The 19,297-nt window shown below is 43.9% G+C and overlaps 1 protein-coding gene and 3 pseudogenes across 1 annotated transcript in view; 1 reads left to right on the top strand and 3 right to left on the bottom strand.

Annotated features, from left to right (window-relative positions):
- The window catches only part of LOC126559692 (surfeit locus protein 4 homolog), a 464,744-nt gene that overhangs the window by 92,168 nt on the left and 353,279 nt on the right, over positions 1-19,297 (top strand). The gene's annotated exons all lie outside the window — the stretch shown is intronic.
- LOC126564622 (uncharacterized) lies at positions 974-3,032 on the bottom strand (annotated as a pseudogene).
- On the bottom strand, positions 5,603-7,660 carry LOC126564614 (uncharacterized; annotated as a pseudogene).
- On the bottom strand, positions 10,231-12,288 carry LOC126564603 (uncharacterized; annotated as a pseudogene).

Below are 19,297 nucleotides of genomic sequence, written 5' to 3'. Positions count from 1 at the left end.
GGGACTGTACCGCTATTTTCGAAGTATTCTTCAGGCAAACGCAAGTTGGTACCGTATGTCAGCTCGGCTACCGTTGCTCCGAGGTCGTCCTTAATCGTGAAGCGCATTCCTAACAGCACTAACGGAAGTGCTTCTGTCCATCTGGTTCGATCATGGGAAACGAGGGCGGCTTTCAATTGCCGATGAAGACGTTCTATCTGACCGTTTGCCTGTGGATGGTAAGGAGATGTTTTTAAATGGTCGATACCCAGTGTTTCGGACAGCTTTTTGAATAGTTCGCTTTCAAACTGTCTGCCGCGGTCGGTGGTGATTTTGGCTGGCACTCCAAATCTCGCAATCCAGTGTGCGATGAATGCTCGGGACACCGTCTCTGCTGTCATGTTGGGTAAGGGGACTACCTCCGGCCATCTGGTGAATTTGTCGATCATTGTAAGGCAATAAAAATTGCCTTCCGAAGGAGGTAGAGGTCCAATCAGGTCCATGTGTACGTGGTGGAAACGTTCTTGTGGCACGATGATTTGCTCCGGTTTGGTGATGTTGTGCCTTGTTACTTTGTTTCTTTGGCACTGAATACAGGTAGTGACAAAATTCTTGCAATCTTTCCGCATGGATGGCCAAACATATCGCTTAGTGATCAAATGTGTTGTACCTCTGACGCCGGGGTGCGAAATGTTATGCATTTTGCTGATGATTTGCTTGCGAAGTGTTTTCGGGACTAAAGGACGAATTTCAGGGGTTGACACATCACAGTACAATTTGCCTTTTCTCGATGGAAGTTCGAAAGATTTCACGCGGATCGTACTGCCTGTGGGAGGGTTTTGAATAAACTCGGTGATATCAGCATCCGTTCGTTGCAGCTCAGCCATTTGGTCATAGTCGATAGGTTCGCAAATTATTGCTTCAATCCGGCTTAACATGTCTGCAACGTTGTTACCTTCCCCTGGAATATGACGAATATCTGTCGTGTATTCGCTTATGAAACATAATCGACGCTGTTGTGTAGGGTTAGCACGTTCGGGTCGTTGGAGGAAAGCTGTCACGAGTGGCTTATGGTCGGTGTAAATGCAAAAAACACGTGCTTCGATAAGGTCCTTAAAATATCGCACTGACTCGTACATTGCATATAGCTCGCGATCGTATGTGCTAGCCTTCTGCATAGTTGGTGTCAGCTTTTTTGAAAAAAAAAGGCTAGGGGTTCAAGGCCATTGTTGGTTACCTGGTGTAGTGCCCCTCCAACTGCCACATTCGACGCGTCTACGTGTAAACAAAGATTTGCTTGGGGTGATGGGTGTGCAAGGAGTGTCGCATTCGCCAAATCTTCCTTGCATTTCACAAAGGCTGCTTTAGTGTCGTCATCCCATTTGAGCGGTGTGTGGTCATTCTTAACGTTACCACGAATCATTTGTTGCAGGAGTTGTTGGTTACTAGCTGCGTGTGGAATAAAACGTCGATAGAAATTTATCGTTCCAATGAACGTTTTTAACTGCTTTGCAACCTTGGGGCGTGGAAAATCGAGGATCGCTTGGATTTTCGCTGGATTCGGTTTGATACCCTCAGGTGTGATCGCGTGACCGAGGAAAATGACTGAAGATTTCCCTATTTGGCACTTGTCCACATTCATTGCCAAACAGTTTTCTCTCAATCGTTGAAAAACGGTTCGAAGATGAATCTTGTGTTCTTCTTCATTCGACGAGGCCATACATAAATCATCGATATACGGGAACACAAACGGAAGATCTCGAAAAATAGAATGAAGGTGTCGTTGTAGTGTTTGGCCGGCATTTCTTAATCCGAACGTCATATAACGAAACTCGAACAAACCGAATGGGGTGGTAATCGCTGTCTTCGGTATATCCTGTTCCGCAACAGGAATTTGGTGATAAGCTCGTTGCAGATCTATGCAGGAAAATATGCTTGTGCCGTGTAGTATATTGCCGAAGTCTTGAATATGTGGTATCGGGTATCTATCCGGTTCGGTTATTGCGTTCAGGTTCCTGTAATCTCCACATGGTCTCCACTTCCCATTTGATTTTTTAACCATGTGTAACGGACTGGCCCATGAGCTTTTAGAAGGTTGACAGATACCTTCTTTCATCATAAATTTAAATTCTGCTTGGGCTTCTTGCAGCTTGTCTATTGGTAATCTACGAGATTGGCAAAAAATGGGTGGACCTTTCGTTAAGATTTGATGAGTTACGTTCGATTTTGTCGACCGGTTCTTCAGATTGAGTACCGTAATATCATTGGATTCTCTTAGTATTTGTGTGAACGTATCTGAAGTACTGCATGCGGCTACGGAGAGCGTTGCTGTGTTTGTTGTGTTCTTAATCAGTTTGTCGCGTTTGATATCAACCAGCAGGTCAAAATGTTTTAGGAAGTCTGCTCCTATTATGTGCGAATCAACATCTGCGATCGTGAAAGGCCAGGTGAACTGTTGCTTTAATCCAATATCGAGGGTGATATTTTTAGTGCCATAAGTGGTAATCTGGCTACCATTTGCGGCAAAAAGTTTCCGTGTCGGCGTGGGGTTCATCCTTTCTTTGTAGGATGGTGGAACAACAGAAATCTCTGCACCCGTGTCGATAAGGAATCTGTTGTGAGTCCTGTGATCATTAACGTAAATGCGATCGATATTTTCGTTCTGCTCAGGGGACATATGGTTCAGCGTGATGCTGGTATTTTTCTCATGGTGAGTAGTGCTTGAGTTCGGTAAGCTGGTGCTATGTGTAGTGCGTGATTCGTGGTTCAATATGCGTGGCGTTCGATTATAGCTGGTGCTTGTATTATCGTATGAATTGGTGAGAGTGTCGGGATAATGGGTGTCTCGGAGAGAGAAACGCACTATTTTTTTCGGGAGTAAACCGGCAGACGCTCTTCGAAAAAAAATGCACTTAGTGGAAGTATCGTTCGGATGTTCTTTCTCGCACTTTTCGGCCTTGTTTCCATGACGATAGTGAAACCAACAGAGCCATCGGCGCGGTGCTCTCGATGGTATGCGTGATCGTGATGAACTCGGAGTTCGTTGGTCCCATGACGGCCTCGACCCTGACGCGTGTCGCTGCCTAGATCGGGATGGTGTATGTGTGTCTCGGTCTGAGAAAGAGCAGCATCGATCAGCTGATAAAACTGATAAAAGCGTCGGGAGAGAGCTTCGATGCGAGCCTCTAATGTGCACATATGGTTGCACATGCACTTGCAATCGTATCGCTTGTACTGGATGTTGCACTGTTCGGAGCTTCAATGATTTTGTCTGCTACCTTTGCTTGATCGTCTAATGAAACAGACGGCATGGCGGCGATGATTGAACGTGCGGTGGTTGGCAAAGCCCGAAACCAAATATTAGAAAGGACATTATCGGAACATCCTTCTCCGCCAAGACGGCGCATCTCAGAAAGAAGCATACTTGGTTTCCGATCGCCTAATGAGACGCCGGAAAGTAGACTAGTTAAGCGTTGGTTTTCTGTGGGCCGAAAATAATCCAAGACGGCATTTTTCACGGTGTCGTACCTATTGGACGTTTCCGATTTATTGCATTTCGCGATGGCGGAATGAAAAAACTTCGCGCGTGTGCCAAGTGCAACGATTACTGCGTTGAATTTGTGTCGATCTAGCTTGAAGCCATTTACGTAAAAAGCTGCTTCCAAACAGACGAACCACGTCTCGACGTCTTCGGAATCGAAATCCGGAAAGTTGATTTTTGAATGCGTTACAGCGATCTGACTTTCCTCCTCTTTCGGCTTCGTTACCGTTGGTTCAACCATTGTAGCAAAAAATAGGCCGTGAAAGTTGAGAATACGTTATATTACGCGTAAACGGAGTTATTATTCTCGTGGATCACTTAAAAAACGCGACGGTTCTGTGAAACGTAAAAAAGTGTCCTTTGCGATCGCGGTCGATCACTACGCGGTTCTTTTCGGTTTTCTCGCACGAAATTCACTTGTTCGGATAAAATGCTCGTTCAATCGGACCATCGGGGTCACCAGTTTGTGGAGGTTAGTGTAACGTTTAGATTTCGGATTCGGAAGTAATACGTACGTCTTGTTGGTTCGATGGTCAAGAAGTAAGAGACTGTTTTTATTCCTAATATTATAATTGCACAAATTGGCTAATTACGAAGAGCCCACGAAGGGTCTGGTTTATGCTCGCGGATCGAGTACAATCTTTTGTTTCTTGCATGCAATATGCATGAGCATGAACCGCTACATCACATCCCCCTTTCTTTAATTTTTTCGTGGTTGGAAAATATTTCTGCCATAACGGGTTTTGTACGAAGGCTGTCTAGGGGTTAATTCTTTTTGGTCGGGACGCAGGGCGTTACTTGAGTCTTTAGGAGGATCGCTAGGTTCACTTAAGAATGCTGGTTTCAGACGATCTATCGAGATCGCCGTTTTCCTACCCTTAACTTCTATTGTGTAAGTCTTTTTTCCTTTTTTACACACTTTGTATGGACCGTCATAAGGGGGCGTGAGGGACGGTCTGACGTTATCTACGCGTACAAAAACGTGATTACAGAACTGCAGATTAGCATTTGCAAAGGCCTTTCTGTTAGTGTTATGGTTGGACGTTTGGGTAGGTTTCACTCTCTTCATGATCGTTCTCAGATTTGTAACAAATTCAGGTGTTATATTAGGGACTGTACCGCTATTTTCGAAGTATTCTTCAGGCAAACGCAAGTTGGTACCGTATGTCAGCTCGGCTACCGTTGCTCCGAGGTCGTCCTTAATCGTGAAGCGCATTCCTAACAGCACTAACGGAAGTGCTTCTGTCCATCTGGTTCGATCATGGGAAACGAGGGCGGCTTTCAATTGCCGATGAAGACGTTCTATCTGACCGTTTGCCTGTGGATGGTAAGGAGATGTTTTTAAATGGTCGATACCCAGTGTTTCGGACAGCTTTTTGAATAGTTCGCTTTCAAACTGTCTGCCGCGGTCGGTGGTGATTTTGGCTGGCACTCCAAATCTCGCAATCCAGTGTGCGATGAATGCTCGGGACACCGTCTCTGCTGTCATGTTGGGTAAGGGGACTACCTCCGGCCATCTGGTGAATTTGTCGATCATTGTAAGGCAATAAAAATTGCCTTCCGAAAGAGGTAGAGGTCCAATCAGGTCCATGTGTACGTGGTGGAAACGTTCTTGTGGCACGATGATTTGCTCCGGTTTGGTGATGTTGTGCCTTGTTACTTTGTTTCTTTGGCACTGAATACAGGTAGTGACAAAATTCTTGCAATCTTTCCGCATGGATGGCCAAACATATCGCTTAGTGATCAAATGTGTTGTACCTCTGACGCCGGGGTGCGAAATGTTATGCATTTTGCTGATGATTTGCTTGCGAAGTGTTTTCGGGACTAAAGGACGAATTTCAGGGGTTGACACATCACAGTACAATTTGCCTTTTCTCGATGGAAGTTCGAAAGATTTCACGCGGATCGTACTGCCTGTGGGAGGGTTTTGAATAAACTCGGTGATATCAGCATCCGTTCGTTGCAGCTCAGCCATTTGGTCATAGTCGATAGGTTCGCAAATTATTGCTTCAATCCGGCTTAACATGTCTGCAACGTTGTTACCTTCCCCTGGAATATGACGAATATCTGTCGTGTATTCGCTTATGAAACATAATCGACGCTGTTGTGTAGGGTTAGCACGTTCGGGTCGTTGGAGGAAAGCTGTCACGAGTGGCTTATGGTCGGTGTAAATGCAAAAAACACGTGCTTCGATAAGGTCCTTAAAATATCGCACTGACTCGTACATTGCATATAGCTCGCGATCGTATGTGCTAGCCTTCTGCATAGTTGGTGTCAGCTTTTTTGAAAAAAAAAGGCTAGGGGTTCAAGGCCATTGTTGGTTACCTGGTGTAGTGCCCCTCCAACTGCCACATTCGACGCGTCTACGTGTAAACAAAGATTTGCTTGGGGTGATGGGTGTGCAAGGAGTGTCGCATTCGCCAAATCTTCCTTGCATTTCACAAAGGCTGCTTTAGTGTCGTCATCCCATTTGAGCGGTGTGTGGTCATTCTTAACGTTACCACGAATCATTTGTTGCAGGAGTTGTTGGTTACTAGCTGCGTGTGGAATAAAACGTCGAAAGAAATTTATCGTTCCAATGAACGTTTTTAACTGCTTTGCAACCTTGGGGCGTGGAAAATCGAGGATCGCTTGGATTTTCGCTGGATTCGGTGTGATACCCTCGGGTGTGATCGCGTGACCGAGGAAAATGACTGAAGATTTCCCTATTTGGCACTTGTCCACGTTGATTGCCAAACAGTTTTCTCTCAATCGTTGAAAAACGGTTCGAAGATGAATCTTGTGTTCTTCTTCATTCGACGAGGCCATACATAAATCATCGATATACGGGAACACAAACGGAAGATCTCGAAAAATAGAATGAAGGTGTCGTTGTAGTGTTTGGCCGGCATTTCTTAATCCGAACGTCATATAACGAAACTCGAACAAACCGAATGGGGTGGTAATCGCTGTCTTCGGTATATCCTGTTCCGCAACAGGAATTTGGTGATAAGCTCGTTGCAGATCTATGCAGGAAAATATGCTTGTGCCGTGTAGTATATTGCCGAAGTCTTGAATATGTGGTATCGGGTATCTATCCGGTTCGGTTATTGCGTTCAGGTTCCTGTAATCTCCACATGGTCTCCACTTCCCATTTGATTTTTTAACCATGTGTAACGGACTGGCCCATGAGCTTTTAGAAGGTTGACAGATACCTTCTTTCATCATAAATTTAAATTCTGCTTGGGCTTCTTGCAGCTTGTCTATTGGTAATCTACGAGATTGGCAAAAAATGGGTGGACCTTTCGTTAAGATTTGATGAGTTACGTTCGATTTTGTCGACCGGTTCTTCAGATTGAGTACCGTAATATCATTGGATTCTCTTAGTATTTGTGTGAACGTATCTGAAGTACTGCATGCGGCTACGGAGAGCGTTGCTGTGTTTGTTGTGTTCTTAATCAGTTTGTCGCGTTTGATATCAACCAGCAGGTCAAAATGTTTTAGGAAGTCTGCTCCTATTATGTGCGAATCAACATCTGCGATCGTGAAAGGCCAGGTGAACTGTTGCTTTAATCCAATATCGAGGGTGATATTTTTAGTGCCATAAGTGGTAATCTGGCTACCATTTGCGGCAAAAAGTTTCCGTGTCGGCGTGGGGTTCATCCTTTCTTTGTAGGATGGTGGAACAACAGAAATCTCTGCACCCGTGTCGATAAGGAATCTGTTGTGAGTCCTGTGATCATTAACGTAAATGCGATCGATATTTTCGTTCTGCTCAGGGGACATATGGTTCAGCGTGATGCTGGTATTTTTCTCATGGTGAGTAGTGCTTGAGTTCGGTAAGCTGGTGCTATGTGTAGTGCGTGATTCGTGGTTCAATATGCGTGGCGTTCGATTATAGCTGGTGCTTGTATTATCGTATGAATTGGTGAGAGTGTCGGGATAATGGGTGTCTCGGAGAGAGAAACGCACTATTTTTTTCGGGAGTAAACCGGCAGACGCTCTTCGAAAAAAATGCACTTAGTGGAAGTATCGTTCGGATGTTCTTTCTCGCACTTTTCGGCCTTGTTTCCATGACGATAGTGAAACCAACAGAGCCATCGGCGCGGTGCTCTCGATGGTATGCGTGATCGTGATGAACTCGGAGTTCGTTGGTCCCATGACGGCCTCGACCCTGACGCGTGTCGCTGCCTAGATCGGGATGGTGTATGTGTGTCTCGGTCTGAGAAAGAGCAGCATCGATCAGCTGATAAAACTGATAAAAGCGTCGGGAGAGAGCTTCGATGCGAGCCTCTAATGTGCACATATGGTTGCACATGCACTTGCAATCGTATCGCTTGTACTGGATGTTGCACTGCTCGGAGCTTCAATGATTTTGTCTGCTACCTTTGCTTGATCGTCTAATGAAACAGACGGCATGGCGGCGATGATTGAACGTGCGGTGGTTGGCAAAGCCCGAAACCAAATATTAGAAAGGACATTATCGGAACATCCTTCTCCGCCAAGACGGCGCATCTCAGAAAGAAGCATACTTGGTTTCCGATCGCCTAATGAGACGCCGGAAAGTAGACTAGTTAAGCGTTGGTTTTCTGTGGGCCGAAAATAATCCAAGACGGCATTTTTCACGGTGTCGTACCTATTGGACGTTTCCGATTTATTGCATTTCGCGATGGCGGAATGAAAAAACTTCGCGCGTGTGCCAAGTGCAACGATTACTGCGTTGAATTTGTGTCGATCTAGCTTGAAGCCATTTACGTAAAAAGCTGCTTCCAAACAGACGAACCACGTCTCGACGTCTTCGGAATCGAAATCCGGAAAGTTGATTTTTGAATGCGTTACAGCGATCTGACTTTCCTCCTCTTTCGGCTTCGTTACCGTTGGTTCAACCATTGTAGCAAAAAATAGGCCGTGAAAGTTGAGAATACGTTATATTACGCGTAAACGGAGTTATTATTCTCGTGGATCACTTAAAAAACGCGACGGTTCTGTGAAACGTAAAAAAGTGTCCTTTGCGATCGCGGTCGATCACTACGCGGTTCTTTTCGGTTTTCTCGCACGAAATTCACTTGTTCGGATAAAATGCTCGTTCAATCGGACCATCGGGGTCACCAGTTTGTGGAGGTTAGTGTAACGTTTAGATTTCGGATTCGGAAGTAATACGTACGTCTTGTTGGTTCGATGGTCAAGAAGTAAGAGACTGTTTTTATTCCTAATATTATAATTGCACAAATTGGCTAATTACGAAGAGCCCACGAAGGGTCTGGTTTATGCTCGCGGATCGAGTACAATCTTTTGTTTCTTGCATGCAATATGCATGAGCATGAACCGCTACATCACATCCCCCTTTCTTTAATTTTTTCGTGGTTGGAAAATATTTCTGCCATAACGGGTTTTGTACGAAGGCTGTCTAGGGGTTAATTCTTTTTGGTCGGGACGCAGGGCGTTACTTGAGTCTTTAGGAGGATCGCTAGGTTCACTTAAGAATGCTGGTTTCAGACGATCTATCGAGATCGCCGTTTTCCTACCCTTAACTTCTATTGTGTAAGTCTTTTTTCCTTTTTTACACACTTTGTATGGACCGTCATAAGGGGGCGTGAGGGACGGTCTGACGTTATCTACGCGTACAAAAACGTGATTACAGAACTGCAGATTAGCATTTGCAAAGGCCTTTCTGTTAGTGTTATGGTTGGACGTTTGGGTAGGTTTCACTCTCTTCATGATCGTTCTCAGATTTGTAACAAATTCAGGTGTTATATTAGGGACTGTACCGCTATTTTCGAAGTATTCTTCAGGCAAACGCAAGTTGGTACCGTATGTCAGCTCGGCTACCGTTGCTCCGAGGTCGTCCTTAATCGTGAAGCGCATTCCTAACAGCACTAACGGAAGTGCTTCTGTCCATCTGGTTCGATCATGGGAAACGAGGGCGGCTTTCAATTGCCGATGAAGACGTTCTATCTGACCGTTTGCCTGTGGATGGTAAGGAGATGTTTTTAAATGGTCGATACCCAGTGTTTCGGACAGCTTTTTGAATAGTTCGCTTTCAAACTGTCTGCCGCGGTCGGTGGTGATTTTGGCTGGCACTCCAAATCTCGCAATCCAGTGTGCGATGAATGCTCGGGACACCGTCTCTGCTGTCATGTTGGGTAAGGGGACTACCTCCGGCCATCTGGTGAATTTGTCGATCATTGTAAGGCAATAAAAATTGCCTTCCGAAAGAGGTAGAGGTCCAATCAGGTCCATGTGTACGTGGTGGAAACGTTCTTGTGGCACGATGATTTGCTCCGGTTTGGTGATGTTGTGCCTTGTTACTTTGTTTCTTTGGCACTGAATACAGGTAGTGACAAAATTCTTGCAATCTTTCCGCATGGATGGCCAAACATATCGCTTAGTGATCAAATGTGTTGTACCTCTGACGCCGGGGTGCGAAATGTTATGCATTTTGCTGATGATTTGCTTGCGAAGTGTTTTCGGGACTAAAGGACGAATTTCAGGGGTTGACACATCACAGTACAATTTGCCTTTTCTCGATGGAAGTTCGAAAGATTTCACGCGGATCGTACTGCCTGTGGGAGGGTTTTGAATAAACTCGGTGATATCAGCATCCGTTCGTTGCAGCTCAGCCATTTGGTCATAGTCGATAGGTTCGCAAATTATTGCTTCAATCCGGCTTAACATGTCTGCAACGTTGTTACCTTCCCCTGGAATATGACGAATATCTGTCGTGTATTCGCTTATGAAACATAATCGACGCTGTTGTGTAGGGTTAGCACGTTCGGGTCGTTGGAGGAAAGCTGTCACGAGTGGCTTATGGTCGGTGTAAATGCAAAAAACACGTGCTTCGATAAGGTCCTTAAAATATCGCACTGACTCGTACATTGCATATAGCTCGCGATCGTATGTGCTAGCCTTCTGCATAGTTGGTGTCAGCTTTTTTGAAAAAAAAAGGCTAGGGGTTCAAGGCCATTGTTGGTTACCTGGTGTAGTGCCCCTCCAACTGCCACATTCGACGCGTCTACGTGTAAACAAAGATTTGCTTGGGGTGATGGGTGTGCAAGGAGTGTCGCATTCGCCAAATCTTCCTTGCATTTCACAAAGGCTGCTTTAGTGTCGTCATCCCATTTGAGCGGTGTGTGGTCATTCTTAACGTTACCACGAATCATTTGTTGCAGGAGTTGTTGGTTACTAGCTGCGTGTGGAATAAAACGTCGAAAGAAATTTATCGTTCCAATGAACGTTTTTAACTGCTTTGCAACCTTGGGGCGTGGAAAATCGAGGATCGCTTGGATTTTCGCTGGATTCGGTGTGATACCCTCGGGTGTGATCGCGTGACCGAGGAAAATGACTGAAGATTTCCCTATTTGGCACTTGTCCACGTTGATTGCCAAACAGTTTTCTCCCAATCGTTGAAAAACGGTTCGAAGATGAATCTTGTGTTCTTCTTCATTCGACGAGGCGATACATAAATCATCGATATACGGGAACACAAACGGAAGATCTCGAAAAATAGAATGAAGGTGTCGTTGTAGTGTTTGGCCGGCATTTCTTAATCCGAACGTCATATAACGAAACTCGAACAAACCGAATGGGGTGGTAATCGCTGTCTTCGGTATATCCTGTTCCGCAACAGGAATTTGGTGATAAGCTCGTTGCAGATCTATGCAGGAAAATATGCTTGTGCCGTGTAGTATATTGCCGAAGTCTTGAATATGTGGTATCGGGTATCTATCCGGTTCGGTTATTGCGTTCAGGTTCCTGTAATCTTCACATGGTCTCCACTTCCCATATGATTTTTTAACCATGTGTAACGGACTGGCCCATGAGCTTTTAGAAGGTTGACAGATACCTTCTTTCATCATAAATTTAAATTCTGCTTGGGCTTCTTGCAGCTTGTCTATTGGTAATCTACGAGATTGGCAAAAAATGGGTGGACCTTTCGTTAAGATTTGATGAGTTACGTTCGATTTTGTCGACCGGTTCTTCAGATTGAGTACCGTAATATCATTGGATTCTCTTAGTATTTGTGTGAACGTATCTGAAGTACTGCATGCGGCTACGGAGAGCGTTGCTGTGTTTGTTGTGTTCTTAATCAGTTTGTCGCGTTTGATATCAACCAGCAGGTCAAAATGTTTTAGGAAGTCTGCTCCTATTATGTGCGAATCAACATCTGCGATCGTGAAAGGCCAGGTGAACTGTTGCTTTAATCCAATATCGAGGGTGATATTTTTAGTGCCATAAGTGGTAATCTGGCTACCATTTGCGGCAAAAAGTTTCCGTGTCGGCGTGGGGTTCATCCTTTCTTTGTAGGATGGTGGAACAACAGAAATCTCTGCACCCGTGTCGATAAGGAATCTGTTGTGAGTCCTGTGATCATTAACGTAAATGCGATCGATATTTTCGTTCTGCTCAGGGGACATATGGTTCAGCGTGATGCTGGTATTTTTCTCATGGTGAGTAGTGCTTGAGTTCGGTAAGCTGGTGCTATGTGTAGTGCGTGATTCGTGGTTCAATATGCGTGGCGTTCGATTATAGCTGGTGCTTGTATTATCGTATGAATTGGTGAGAGTGTCGGGATAATGGGTGTCTCGGAGAGAGAAACGCACTATTTTTTTCGGGAGTAAACCGGCAGACGCTCTTCGAAAAAAATGCACTTAGTGGAAGTATCGTTCGGATGTTCTTTCTCGCACTTTTCGGCCTTGTTTCCATGACGATAGTGAAACCAACAGAGCCATCGGCGCGGTGCTCTCGATGGTATGCGTGATCGTGATGAACTCGGAGTTCGTTGGTCCCATGACGGCCTCGACCCTGACGCGTGTCGCTGCCTAGATCGGGATGGTGTATGTGTGTCTCGGTCTGAGAAAGAGCAGCATCGATCAGCTGATAAAACTTAATCTAAGCGTCGGGAGAGAGCTTCGATGCGAGCCTCTAATGTGCACATATGGTTGCACATGCACTTGCAATCGTATCGCTTGTACTGGATGTTGCACTGCTCGGAGCTTCAAGGATTTTGTCTGCTACCTTTGCTTGATCGTCTAATGAAACAGACGGCATGGCGGCGATGATTGAACGTGCGGTGGTTGGCAAAGCCCGAAACCAAATATTAGAAAGGACATTATCGGAACATCCTTCTCCGCCAAGACGGCGCATCTCAGAAAGAAGCATACTTGGTTTCCGATCGCCTAATGAGACGCCGGAAAGTAGACTAGTTAAGCGTTGGTTTTCTGTGGGCCGAAAATAATCCAAGACGGCATTTTTCACGGTGTCGTACCTATTGGACGTTTCCGATTTATTGCATTTCGCGATGGCGGAATGAAAAAACTTCGCGCGTGTGCCAAGTGCAACGATTACTGCGTTGCGTTACAGCGATCTGACTTTCCTCCTCTTTCGGCTTCGTTACCGTTGGTTCAACCATTGTAGCAAAAAATAGGCCGTGAAAGTTGAGAATACGTTATATTACGCGTAAACGGAGTTATTATTCTCGTGGATCACTTAAAAAACGCGACGGTTCTGTGAAACGTAAAAAAGTGTCCTTTGCGATCGCGGTCGATCACTACGCGGTTCTTTTCGGTTTTCTCGCACGAAATTCACTTGTTCGGATAAAATGCTCGTTCAATCGGACCATCGGGGTCACCAGTTTGTGGAGGTTAGTGTAACGTTTAGATTTCGGATTCGGAAGTAATACGTACGTCTTGTTGGTTCGATGGTCAAGAAGTAAGAGACTGTTTTTATTCCTAATATTATAATTGCACAAATTGGCTAATTACGAAGAGCCCACGAAGGGTCTGGTTTATGCTCGCGGATCGAGTACAATCTTTTGTTTCTTGCATGCAATATGCATGAGCATGAACCGCTACAAATACATCACCCAAAACCCACCCATCCCACACGAAAAAACAATCTGCGCGTCACCTTAAACGCACGCACATTCAGAGTAGTAGCAAAGAAAGGCGTGGTGATGAAAGGAGAAGAAACAACAGGCGAAGAAAAAAGAGTTTGTGCAACCAAACACCTGAGTAAGAAATCTGCTCAGTACAAATGCACTGCAAATTGATATGTGCATCATCATGTGTGGGAGAGAGACATGAAGCGAGAAGGAAAAATAACAGGACGAGCAAGAAGCAGATCACACATGACCGAGACATTATATGCACAAGAAGGAAGAAAAAAAGAATGACGGTATCCATACGATGACGATGCTGACCACGAACGATCAATACATGCAATGCAATACTTCCAGGAAAATCCGGAACAGAGGCCAGTCCGGATCACTCCGGATCAGAGGTCACTCCGGATCAGAGGTCACTCCGGATTAGAGGGCACTCTGGATCAGAGGTCACTCCGGATTAGAGGTCACTCCAGATCAGAGATCACTCCGGATCAGAGGTCACTCCGAATCAGAGGTCACTCCGGATCAGAGGTCACTCCGGATCAGAGGATTCCGGATTCTCCTGGAAGTATAGCATGTATTGTTCGGTTTGGGTCATTGTTTTGCAACGAATGATGGATGGAATGGAAGCGACGAATGATAGTGCGGTTTTTTTAATTCGGCTAAGCGCTGTCGTAACCTTGCGTGAGAGTGAGCGAAAGTGCACAGGAATACACGCGTGGATGTTTTCTTCTCGTTTTTTCTTTGCCTCGCCTTTCTTTGCTTCTACGTTCAATGTGCGAGCATTTAAGGTGATGCGTAGATTGTTCATTTGTGGAGGATGGGTGGGTTTAGGGTGGTGCATGCATTTCGCGCACGCACTTTATTTTCGCTAACTACCTCATTTCTTGACCGACTTTAATGCGGTTTTTTTGCATTATATTGAGCAAAGTAAACACAATCTGACCAATGAGGGAAAATGGTTTGATTCGACAAAACATTTTTTCTAGCTTAGACAACACTTTTAATTTCTATTTTTTTAAGTGACAATATTTCTCCTGAGTCAGTAGAGTCCAGAGTTTATTTAGCTTTTTTTTTCTTTTTTTTAAGCTTTGAGAGTTTAAGACTACATCCGCCTCTCCTTTGAATTGCTACTTGTGTTTTGCACTTTTTGCCTGAATCATTTCAAGAAGTTGATAATGTGAAGTGATTATGATTTCTTGGCTTGAGCCAATATGAACAGCAGCGCCCTTGATAACGGCACATTTTTAGTTATAGCAAATCGCTGGTAGTTTTCAGTGGTTGTTTAAGCCGCTTGGAAGGTCTTGTAGCTTACCACATTGAATTTGGTTATCGATCTGCTGTGAGTTCACACTTCTTGAGAGTAATTGTACACCCGCGACCGCTCAGCTCGTTTAACGTTAAACCCGTGACTGGTCATATTCGAAACCCTTTTGTATTGTTGTATGAAATGCTTTAAACTCTGTATTGAAATACAGTGAATACAGACACACAAGTAAAATAAATCCCTCTAGGACCGAAAATACACAGGAAGCGGAAAAACCACGCCTGTGGTAAACGCATATACCTCTAATAGAACAAAAATGCTATGACAACGAATACGTTACCTTGGAATTCATTGCAACGACTGAGTTAAACCATGCGTACTGCTGTCAGCTAGTGCGTTCTTGTTCCGCTTTCAGTTTGTTGTCATAATGAGCTATATGGAAAAGGAAGGAAATGTCAAAAATAGATAAACTTTTCCGGTTTTGAATGGAAAAGCATGAGACATGTTTCAATCTTTCAAAATCTTTCAAACGCTTCATCGTTGAAATTGCAACGGCAGTTGCATCGTTGAACTTGCAGCCATGAGTGATGCTGTATCATGAAGAGTTTTACTTTCCAAGCAAGTTTCTACGCTTCGACGGTTGCCGGCCGCTCTAACACATCTGCTGTATCTCCCACGGGTGGTGCTGCACGGCGTGTGTTGGAGTGGAAGTACGAACACACGCGCTTCGGTTGCTGGCTGAACACACTCTGACATTTATTTCACACTTCTATCTGTCAATTCAGTTGTTGGCAGTGTTGCCAGAAATACATCATAAAATGTGTTGATATACCAATAATAAGAAGTCGGCAACTACATTTTCCTTTCCTTTCTTATATCTTATTTCTCATTCCAATCCTTGCAGTCTCAATCTTAATCGAGAATAAATCGGCGAATTTTCCTTAACACTTTGGCTGCCATGGTTATCATTTCTGTGATGTTTCCTGGGTGGCTGTGGCTATCATTTTTTATAGCCACCATACATGATTTTCAAAGTGGCATTTCTTTGGAACTAGAAATCTCATATACTTTCTAGAACTAGAAATCTCATGTATTTCGGTGAAAGTAAAGATTTGTATTTGGTAAACCTTAATTTGGAGTTGGTTAATGCATATATGTGGTAAATGCATTTTTGTGAGACGATTTTCGTTGAGCGATTAGCATGTGAATCGCTTCAACTCTCTCACTCAATGTCAACAATATACATATTTAAGGATGAGACAAATGTAGTATCATAGTAAACCTCTTCTTGAATACAATTTAATACGTTGGATATCGAATAAAATTATTTCAAAATTATGAAAATTTTTCCGTATTATGAATTCCGTACAAATATTTCTGTTTCAAATGTGTACTTATGGTAGTTCCATTAAATCCATCTATTTCAGAAATTTTAACTGTATTTACATTGTTTATAATGAAGTAATTCGAAACAATTACAACACATTTGTGGCTCTCCAGGGCAGCTAACACAGTAAGTGTGTGTCTGCTTTCGGGCATCTTCGCGGCTTTTATTAGTAGATTTTTTTTTTTGCCATCACTATCAACTCTGTCCCACAATTGGTGTTTATTATTACTAAATTTAGGAATGTTTGGAGGAGAAAAATTTAAAAGTTGACTTACTAATTGTTCCTTAAAATTCCTGATTTGAATTTTTTGATTTGTGGCACATTTGTATAGTACCCACGCGTTAACTACTGAAACTCCCAACAGTAGCTCGGGAGCTAGTTTTCGATACCATTTCACTCTTTTTCTAAGGGTTTGTTGCATAGGAGCCCATTTGATCTGATAGGTCTACACCACGCTTTGTTTGGTTGTAGTCCAATACTGCTTGTGGTTTTTCCAAAGCTCTTTTATTTTGACGTGTTGACGATCCTTCGCTATTTTGTGTTTTTTTTGGGTATTTTGTGATTTTGGGTTATTTACTGGAACAATCAGCGGAGCGTGTTTTGTACTTAAAATTCTAACTTCTCGAGTATTTTTCCACTTTAACACCACTAATGCCGTCTTCATTTTCTCTAGCAATCAATTCTCCTCTTTTCAATTTTGCCAGCAGTACATTTTTTGGAATATCTTTCTTGGTTGAACTAAGTGCGTTTTATGAGTCAGAAAGTATTTTGCAATTTCATAGCTAGTATAAAAGTAATCTATATACATAGTTCGAAGTATAACTTTCAACTGAACCTTTACTCCAAAGCGATGGGCCTTGCTTGGAATATATTGTTTAAAAGCTAAACGGCCTCTCCGTGGCACGAGAGTTTCTTCTATAACAAAATCATTTCCTGGTTAGAACATCGATTGAAATTTTCTTTGAAGCATTAAAATTAAAGGTTCTATTTTAAAAAGTCTGTTATTTGGTGCTATTTTTGAGTTATCATTGAAATGAAGCATAGTAAGTAATAAATGAAATCGATTGCGTGACATAACTGATCGTGGTTGCGATAAATTATACACACCGTCTCGTGACCACTAACTCTCTAATCTTCCTAGTGGGACTAAACCAATCCATATCATCAATCCAAAAAAAAAAAATTAATTTCTTCTTGATTTGTATCTCTATCTTGATTTGTATAACCTTGAATGCTTTGATTTTGGTTTGGAATCACTGCACTGAGCTGCATATTTGTTAGCCTTATCAGCAATGGCTAGCGAATATCCATTTGCAGTCCAATCTTGCCAACAAATTCGAAACACTTTGAACGAACACACTGTTTGAACGACACACTGTTTGAACGAAATCGACACATCCGAAAAGTGCGAATGTGTAAGAGAACCACCCGAAAGCTCAGCAAGCTCGTGGTTCATCCTTCTTTTCCACACTCCATGCTCGAACACACCGCCAAAGATGGTCCGGAGGATGCGACGCTCAAACACGCCAAGAACGTTAGCATGCTCCGCTCGGATGGTCAAAGACTCGTGGCCATATAGGACCACCGGGCGAATCAGTGTGCGATATATCTCACATTTCGTGCAGTCTCGAAGTCTTCTGGATCTGAGCTGACGGTGAAAGCCGTAGTAGGCACGATTCCCTTGAACAATGCGTCTCCGGATTTCGCTGCTGACGTCGTTTGCCGAAGTTACGACAGTGCCAAGATAACAGAAATCCGCAACCACCTCGAAGTTGTTGCCGTCGACTAACACGCTGCTTCCCACTCGGGCTCTATCGCGATCAGAGCCTCCGGCAAACAGGTTTTTCTGCGGTCGTACATAACACCCCCACCCGTAATCCTGGTCTTGTATCGACGTAAAGTAACACTGGCCGTGTTACTTTACGTCGACGACCGCTCCTACAGGTCCCTCTCTTAAAAACACCGCTTACCGTCCTCACCAAAGCCTGACGGCATCTTCCGTCTTTGGAAAGTATTGTCTCCTCTAGTATTCCTCTTATCTACTGCTTTCTGTTTTTTCCTTCTACTACGAAAACTATATTCCCCTTTTTCAATGGGTTCGCTTCGTCAAACCACTTAGATCTACTATTTATGTTTGTTTCATACTCTTTTACCCATCTCTGCCAGATCTGTCCTGCGTATAATTGCGATCGCTTATACTTATCTCTAAGAGCTTCCGCCGTATGGGGGGTTGATGGGATAAGAAACGGTTCGTTCGGCGATATTTCACTCACAAAATTATTAGGACATAACGCATCCGACGACGCTTCTGACACGTATGTTAACACTCGCGAGTTTACAAGGTCTTCCGCTTCCCCGATCGAGGTTTGTGGAATTTCGTCTGTAAGCCGCGCTCCTTCTTGAAGAACCGTTAACGCTTCCTTTACCGTCCTCATCATTTGTTCCCATGAGCCGCCAATATGTGGTGTGCCCGGAGGAATAAACGCTGCCAATTGCTTATCCTTTCGTGGGGTACTGGTGCCATTCTGGGAACTGCCGGACGACTCCGTTTGACTTTACACCAAGTGCAGCCACCTACGACTCTTTTCAAAGCTGCGTTCACGTTTACTATGAAATAACGTTGCATCAACTCGTTTTTCACTGCTTCTCTGAACGCTTTTTCGTGTCTTTCATGGTACCACTGAATGATCTTTCCGGTGATGGCATGATCTTTGTGCAAGATGATTGGAAACCTCAGATCAAAGGGAAACGATTCTTAATTAATTTGAACCATACTGATTCCGTATCGAAGCACCAATCTTTACACCTTTTCGTTAGTTTATCTGCAACATTCAAATTCGACGGTACCCATTTCCAGTCCATCACGCTTGAGATTTCGAGTATTTCATCGATCCGAAATGCAACGAATGGTTTATATCGATGCTCTTCAGAGATCGGAGCTACCTTTGACCTACTGATTACTAGTGCGCACTTGATACTATCGACGAAAACTGCTCGGAAATACGCAACACAGCCATATGCAGACTGACTAGCGTCTGTAAATACGTGAATTTGAAGCTCTTGTATCTGGTTTGCCGTGGCACCTGCAAAATAAGCTCGCAGGATTTTTATGGCTTCAATTTTCGGCATCAGTTGTCTCCACCTTTCCCAATTGATCAAAGTTACACAGTCATTGAGCTCGTCCCAATCGCAACCGGTTCTCCATAGCTCTTGAACGAGCATTTTTCCCAGCACTGTAAAGGGTGTCAGATACCCCATCG

Source organism: Anopheles maculipalpis, chromosome X (assembly GCF_943734695.1).
Source record: "Anopheles maculipalpis chromosome X, idAnoMacuDA_375_x, whole genome shotgun sequence".
NCBI lineage: Eukaryota > Metazoa > Arthropoda > Insecta > Diptera > Culicidae > Anopheles > Anopheles maculipalpis.
Note: the sequence above shows the minus strand (reverse complement) of the source record. Positions and strands in the feature narration are given on the sequence as shown.